General features: G+C 42.3%; 1 pseudogene; it reads right to left on the bottom strand.

The window, feature by feature from the left end:
• Positions 1-3738: 3738 nt before the first annotated feature.
• On the bottom strand, positions 3739-3838 carry LOC137555094 (U6 spliceosomal RNA; annotated as a pseudogene).
• Between the last annotated feature and the right edge of the window lie 4260 nt (positions 3839-8098).

The raw sequence follows: 8098 nt of genomic DNA, 5'->3' as shown, positions 1-8098 counted from the left end.
TTAAAACAGAAGGAAACTTGCAATAATTCAGCTATAAGTGAACATTTGTGGTTACCCACAATGCACCTCTACTAATTTGCATATTTAGTAGTGGTGCATTGTGGGCAATAGGGATGATCACAGATATGCACATTTTTCCGAGTTGATGCACATTTATTCAAATTCGTATGCAAATATATGCAGCTTGAAAATAGACCAATCAATTTAAACCTGGGTTTAAATTGATTGGTCCATTTTCAAACTGCATACATTTGCATCATTTTGGAAAAATTTGCATCTCATTGATCATCCCAGTGGGTAACCACAAATGTTCACTTATAGCTGAATTATTTTAACTGTAAAAAAACAGAGATAGATTGCACATATTGCAATACATGTTAAATGTCTCTTGAGTCCCCGTCCTGACCTCTCTCAAGGCCTGGACATATTAGCACGTTTCTGTTCACGCACTAGTGTGCGCTACTGTGTTCAGCCATTTAATTGTTACCCCATTTTTGCCAACAATTATCTACTGTGGCCGTGCTAGTCTACATGAGGAGACCCAGCGGGAAACCGCATAGAACAATGGCCACTTCTCATTTGCGGCAAAATGGTAACATCCACTAATTTGTAAGAAAATTAAAAAGGTCAAAAAGGATTAAAACAAATTAAAAATTAGCACATAAAGAAACTAAAGGTCTCCCCTCAATTGTGAAGGATTTGGGGGATGATTAATACTTTCTGCTTTACTCCCTGCATGCACCTAATTTCTACAAGGACAACCAAAATTGGGTCTGTGTGATCCAATAATGGAGTCAACCTGGGTCCTATGGACAATAATGGTGCAAAAATAATAGTTGTGTACATGAAATGAAAGATTTGCTCATGGAAATTGTGACAAACATAAATGGCATAAATATACGATGAGCAGATCAGTGTATAAATGCTAGGCAGGTGTAGCTGCAAATAAATAGGCAATTGTGGTACATATCATAAGTGGGGTGATGATGGTCCACTGCAGGGCGAATATAGGCTGGGAAGAGGCAGGAATGCTCCACATGTGGCATGGTCCATATGACTACTTCATCCCAACACCGCTCCAGAAGAACTAAGGAATTTGTAAGGAAGAGGTGACCCGGGGAAGACACTAACGTTAAACGTGGTTGCCTGATAATGGCAGCTAATGTATATGAGTATAGTAGACCTTTTGCTTACTAAGCAAGAAGTTTTGAATCAGGATGATACCATTTATTGGCTAACTTAGAGATGGATAAACAGTGAGCTTTCGACTTATAAAAAGCCTTCAACGGACTGGTTCCTGATCAAAACTGAAAAACACAGCTTATATACACTGACATACAGAGGAGAAACATTCTTTAGCAAACATAAATGTAATTACCGTAGATGCCTTAACTGTTACTGAGGAGGCTTTCCCAGGCATCCTATCTAAACTGATAAGATCAATAGAATCCTCAACATGACATAAAGCAGACTCTGGTGATGGGGAGACATCGTAAATTCCGAATTCAAATGGTGACTGGCCTGGTTACATGCACCATTAATTCTAAGCTTAAGAGAATTGTGGCATTTAAAGCCAGCACCTGAAAGCAAATAAAATGAATAGTGACAGTGAATTCCATCTTACACAGCATATGGCACAAATATGTATGAAAAGATAGAAAAATTAAAATTAAAAGAATTGTGACATTTAAAGCCCATCGTACCAGCACAAGAAGTTAGAGTCCTTGTTTAAACCATCTTCTACAGTTTTGAACCAATGTATAAACTTAGTTTCTTGTGTTAGTCTCATGTTTCCCGATTTGAAGCCACCCATTAATACAGTGACGCGAAAATCGCTTAAACTGTGTCCGGGTAAACAAAAGTGTGTTGATATTGGGAGATCAGTATATTTTGTAATATCCTTTTTCCTGCTGTTAATAGTGGATCTGTGGTGTGTCATGCGATCACGCAGTGGTTGACTTGTTTCTCCCACATAAATTCCTTTGGGGCATTTTGCACACATGATCACGTATACGAGTCGCAGGAAAAGGTGCCTTGTACTTTGTATTCCTGTTGTGTACCTGGTATTAGTATCCTGTCAGTGGAATGGATGTGTTTACAGGTCCCACACGTTTTCCCTCGGCAGGGGAATGTTCCATTCTGTTCTTGCCTATTTAAGGCACTCCTCACTATCATCTGCTTAAGATTGGGTGGCTGTCGGAACGCTAGGAGGGGAGGTTCAGGGAATATCTTTTTCAGTCTCTGATCCTTGTGTAGAACAGGATGAAGTTCTTTTGCAATCTTTCTTAAGATTTCCAGGCGTGGGTTGTAGGTGACTACCAGTGGGACACGGCTCTCTTCCTGGCTCTGCTTGTACTCCAGGAGCTGAGTCCTAGGGATGTTGTTAGCTTTCTTGATTTGGGTCTCAGCCATTAGAGGATTGTATCCCTGTTTTATGAAATTCTTCTTCAGGTAATCCAGGTGTTTGTCTTTGTCATCCTTGTCAGAACAGATCCGATTGCATCTTATTGCTTGGCTGTAAATTATGGAATTCTTTATATGTTTAGGGTGGAAACTGTCATACCTGAGGTATGTGGGACGATCCGTCGGTTTGCGGTACACGGACGTTTGTAAGCTGTTCTCTCTGATGTATATGGTGGTGTCAAGAAAGTTAATCTCCCTGTGAGAGTAGCTCAATTTCAGTTTGATTGTGGGATGGAAGGCATTGAAGTTCCTGTGAAATTGGATAAGATCCTCCTCACTTGCAGACCAGATGATCAAGATGTCGTCGATAAAACGGAAGTAGGCCATGGGTTTTATATGACAAGTATTCAGGTATTCTTCTTCAATCTTTGCCATGAAGAGATTTGCGTACTGCGGTGCAAACCGTGAGCCCATTGCTTACTAAGATATACTGTAAAAGTAATGAAGAAATCCCGCCAGGTCTGGTTGCCTGGATTTTTCATTTCAGTCTTCCTCAATGCCCTCAGATTCAAAGTATTGGGTCAGCCTGCCTGACAATCAGACATATCATCATATGCTTAAACTGACAAGTACATGAGAAGGTACAGAAGCAGCCAATCACAGGAAGAGATGAAGGAAGAGGGACACAGGAGCTCGGCAACACTGTCTCTGCCCAGCCTTATTGAGAAACACAGTGCACTGGGGCAGTTTATTCACACTTTAACCAGGTGACCCATTTATTAACAGCAGATTAGAAAGCAATAGAAGACTTCTTATGTCCCAAGCATTGTCCAGAACTATTTCATATGTAACTGCTGGCACCCAATAAACTGTATTATTTTTTTTTTCAAAGCAATTTATTGAAAGATAATGAGCAAGTAATCCCTGGTACACACCATGCAATTTTCCTGTCAGAACGACAATAAATTTCCTGTCGATCAAGAATTTCCAGCGTGTTCAATCTGCTTCTGATCAAGAATGGGATCGATTTTGACATCCGTGGTGCACAAAATCGATACTTTTCTTGATCGGAAACAGATCGGACCTGCTGGAAATTATTGATCAACTGGAAGATTTCATGGTGTGTACCAGGCATAACAATGGATCATCTAATAAAATCCACAATCTGATATCTCTCACAAACATGCAATGAGTCTGTCTGCAATAACCAAATGATTTGTGTTACAGAATATAACAAAAAAAGGGAATGTAACAACATTGTATCAAGCACAAAATATAAAAGACAGAATAACATGCACTGTACATTTGCACTGTTGGTCTATCGCTGTATAAATGGAGCAATTATTGTATCCATTATTATGTTGGAGCATCCGGGGCCATGCTAATTTTCTCTGTATTGCTCCAGTTTTAGTATATGTGCAGCCAAAGCGAGCCCAGCACCCGATAAACGTATTCATTTATAACCTTGTATCCAGGTTATGCATCCAGAACTGCTGCTGTATGCAAAAAGTACAGGCTTAAAACGGCATCTGTACCCCTAGCGAAAAAACACTTGGAAATGAGTAGCCTTAGAGATTTATTATGTGTCCAGCTATTAGCTGGTGATCGCCAGTTAATAGCTGATTTTTACATATATTTGTTACAGACACTGTGTAAAAATATTTTAGTTAAATAAACACACTTTGGCATCAATTCATCAAGCATTACCCCATATGGTAATGCTGAAAACAGCTGAATTTACGGAGCATTTAGTAAAATGTCAATTCATCAAGGCTGTTACCGCATGAAAAGCTGAAATTACCGAGCAGTGAGGTAAATTACCGCCTTGTGCGCTAAACACCTCCAACACATGTCAGCAAATGTCAATTCATGAAGATCAGAGCATGCAGTAAAGCCCAGGAACATGTTCTTTAATTACTGGCAGCTCTCATTTTGCGAAAACCAGCTTCAAATGCCTTCCGTGTGGATATCCCCATGATTGGCAGGAGCAGAGAGCCAATAGGAACTGATCCTGTCCCCTGCAAGTCCCTGTGATTAGATCAGGAGCCTTCTCCGGAGGTTCCAGCTTTTCTACCCCCCCAGGCAGCAAGCAGAGAGAGATTGGAACAAAGAAGGTTTCCCCTGCTGCCCTCGGCCGCTTAAAGGGAACCTAAACTGAGAAGGATATGGATTTTTCCTTTTAAAATAATACCAGTTGCCTGACTCTCCTGCTGATCCTGTGTCTCTAATACTTTTAGCCACAGCCCCTGAACAAGCATGAAGACCAGGTGCTCTGACTGAAGTCAGACTGGATTAGCTGCATGCTTGTTTCAGGTGTGTGATTCAGCCACTGCTGCAGCCATAGGTCAGCAGGGCTGCCAGGCAACTGGTATTGTTTAGAAGGAAACATCCATATCCCTCTCAGTTAAGGATCCCTTTAACTGTTTATGTTCCTGTTTGAAGATGCAGATTACCTAGTGGGGAAATCACCTAAGCTGTGGCAATTAAATAAATTGTTAACAAAGACTAATAGACAGATTTAGAGCGAGCAGAGGCAGTATAACAGACATGTACATCTAAAGGTTTATCATGCCTCTTACTATTGTAATGCCCTTACTGCACAGAGAACAGCTTGTAATAACACAGAGACAGCTCCACACTGCTCTGCTGTTACCAAACACGTTTTTGTGAATGGGCTTCAGGAAATTACCAAACTTCTACCGCACCAAAAATACCGAATGTGGTATTTTCCTAAAGTATTACATTTAAGTAGAACCTTAGCAAATCTATTCCTTTCCACAATAGTATCTGTGATTCTTTCCAGCCCCATGCAATAAATGCCTACTACCAGTTCCAGAAAAGGATTAAGATGAAATGTGGCCCTAGGCAAGGTTGCTTTTTTTTTTTTTTTTTTCTTTCTGCCAACCGCTGATGATCACCTGGATTTTTTAGTAAGATTTGGTGGGGCTAACATCCACCAGGCCCCTAGACTCTCTCCAGGCCCTAGGTGCTAACTAGGTTTGCCTTGTGGATGATGAACCAACTCTGCATACAACCTATCCAGGGCCGGTTTAAAGAGAATCTGTACTGTCTGATTTGTACAATAATAAACATACCAATCAAGTCACTGTGATCTCCTGGATTCCTCTTTGCCATTTCCGCAGATCCCCAGTTTTACGCAGTGTTTACAAACAAAAAACATGGCTGCTAACCAGGAAGTGATGTACTGTATATATATATATATATATATATATATATATATATATATATATACATATATATATATATCACGTTACAGTATACTACAAGTTTTTATTATATAGTGAATTTTCTGCACTCCAGTCAGGGATTCTCATAGTTTCTCAGCATGGGCAGCTCCCTCCCCCCTCAGACAAGCTGAAATTGAGAACAGAGACCTCTCTGTGAGGGATAAACAAAGCACACACACAGAGCTTGCAGGGGGCATGGAGGGGGTGTGCATAACTTCTCCCTATCACAGCAGAGGCAGTGCATTCCTCTCTGCCTCGACAAAGCTTGACAAAGAAAAGAAGATTAGATATATTACAGAGACAGTGCAACTAGAAAAGGCTGCAGTAATCCAGACCACATTAGAACAGGTATAGGAACTTATATGATAGAAGAAATAAGCCTAAAAATGTTGTTACAGAGTCTCTTTAAGGGGCTCTGGGGCCCTGGGGCAAACTTAAGCAAAAATTGCTATCTTGCCTAGGGCCCCATTTTCATCTTAATTCTTTTCTGGAAACACCTGATCTGCATTTTGTTCAGGGCCTATGGCTAAAAGTATTAGGGGCAAAGGACCAGCAGGACTGCCAGGAAACTAGTATTGGTTAAAAGGAAATACATATGGCAGCCTCCATATCTCTCTTGCTTCAGCTGTCCTTTAAAGCCTAGCACCTGATAGTATATTGCTAATTTATCTTCCAGTGTGTTGACTAATTGGACTCCTGATACCCAACCAGAATCTTGTAAATTTCTGCCCAGTACCCAACCATAATCTACCAACTTTTAGCCTGCTGCCTTTCCAGATTCTACCAAATTTCCCCCTATCTGTGACTAAGCACAAATCCGCTGAGCGGATCATTCAGAAACAGCCTTATTAGTCTGCCGACAGCGCATACACACGCACTACTGTCGATTGAACGCCTGCCCAGCAGGAGGGTCTGGCGGACCCGTCGTTTATTGCCTTAGTGCGTGTGTACGCAACTTTAGAGAAAACACCTACCCTGCTCTCTGTTTCATTCTTCACTGTTCAGCTTGCAGCCCTGATGAAATCCCTGACTGAGCATTCAGTCTGGCTTTGCTCAGGAATCTTTATAGCTGAGTCATTATAGCAGAGCCAGAAGGGGGCAGGCTTGGGCTTGAAAAGACATCGGAGAAGACAGACTCAGCTATAAAGATTCCTGTGCAAAGCCAGACTGAATGCTCAGTCGGGGATTTTATCAGGGCTGTTAACAAGCAAGCTGAGCAGTGAAGAATGAAACAGAGAGCAGGGTAGGTGTTTTCTCTAATGTTCCCACTGATATGCAGGTAGTCCCCGACTTACGAACGAACCGCCGATACGAACGCCCGCATCGCCGCCATGACGTCACAATGCGGGGGACTACCTGTTCTTCTGCCTGCTCCTTGTGCAGAATAGGCACAACGGAAGCCACATGGAGACTTCTCACCTTTTCTATGGTGGTGAAAGGTCTAAGCGTTCTCCCGGGAAGCTGCATGGCCCGTCCTCTCTCCCTCCACTGTTCCCCGGCGGCTCCTCTTGAGTCGCATACTGACGCAATCAAGAAGAGCCTGTCTCTTCCTCATTGCGTCATTATGCGATGCAAGAGGAGCTGCCGTGAAACAGTGAAGGGACAGAGAAAGGGCCCCGCAGCTTCCCGGGAGAACGCTTAGACCTTTCACCACCATAGAAAAGGTGAGAAGTCTCCATGCGGCTTCCGCTGCGCCTATTCTGCGTAAGGGGACATAGGAAGCAAAAGGGGGATGTAAGGTGGCACAAGGGGGATATAAGTAGGCAAAAGGGGGGTGTAAGGAGGTACGACGGAGACAGAGGAGACAAAGAGGGGAATACTGGAGGCACAAGGCACAGGGATAGCACAATGTCCCGACTTAAGAACGGATTCAGCTTAAGAACGAACCTACAGTCCCTAACTCGTTCGTTAACCGGGGACTACCTTTATATGGTAAAATACATGAAGGTGCTTTGTCTCTGGTTCACTTTTTTAAAGAGTACCTAAATTATAAATTATAGTTTGCTTTAAACCTAATTAGTTGCCAAGATATATAAAATCACACATGATTAAGTGTGATTTTCTCATTCCCAGGGTCCCTATTGCACATATGGGGCTTGATTCACTAAAGCACGCCTAAAAGCTTTGCACGTGCAAACTAGGGTGCTAAGTAGTAGTTTTGCACAGGAAAAGCGATTTTGCACGCGAAATGTCGAATCGTCCACATGCAAAATCGCTTTTCAGGTTATTTTGCACGGGGACGTTTGCGCTCACCGCTAACCTTTGCGGGCGCAAACTTTAGCGCGCATATTAGCGTGTGCTAAGGGGCTTTTCATTGGCGTGTTAACACTTAGCATCCTATAGTGAATCAAGCCCATGGTCTTGAAATCACTGCCCCCAGTGTGAAATTGGGCCCTGGCATTTTCTTTCTTTCTAAACCATAGGTGCAAAGGATGCTGGGGGATTGA

This window comes from Hyperolius riggenbachi, chromosome 2, assembly GCF_040937935.1.
Source record: "Hyperolius riggenbachi isolate aHypRig1 chromosome 2, aHypRig1.pri, whole genome shotgun sequence".
NCBI lineage: Eukaryota > Metazoa > Chordata > Amphibia > Anura > Hyperoliidae > Hyperolius > Hyperolius riggenbachi.
This window is presented reverse-complemented; position numbering and strand designations above follow the sequence as displayed.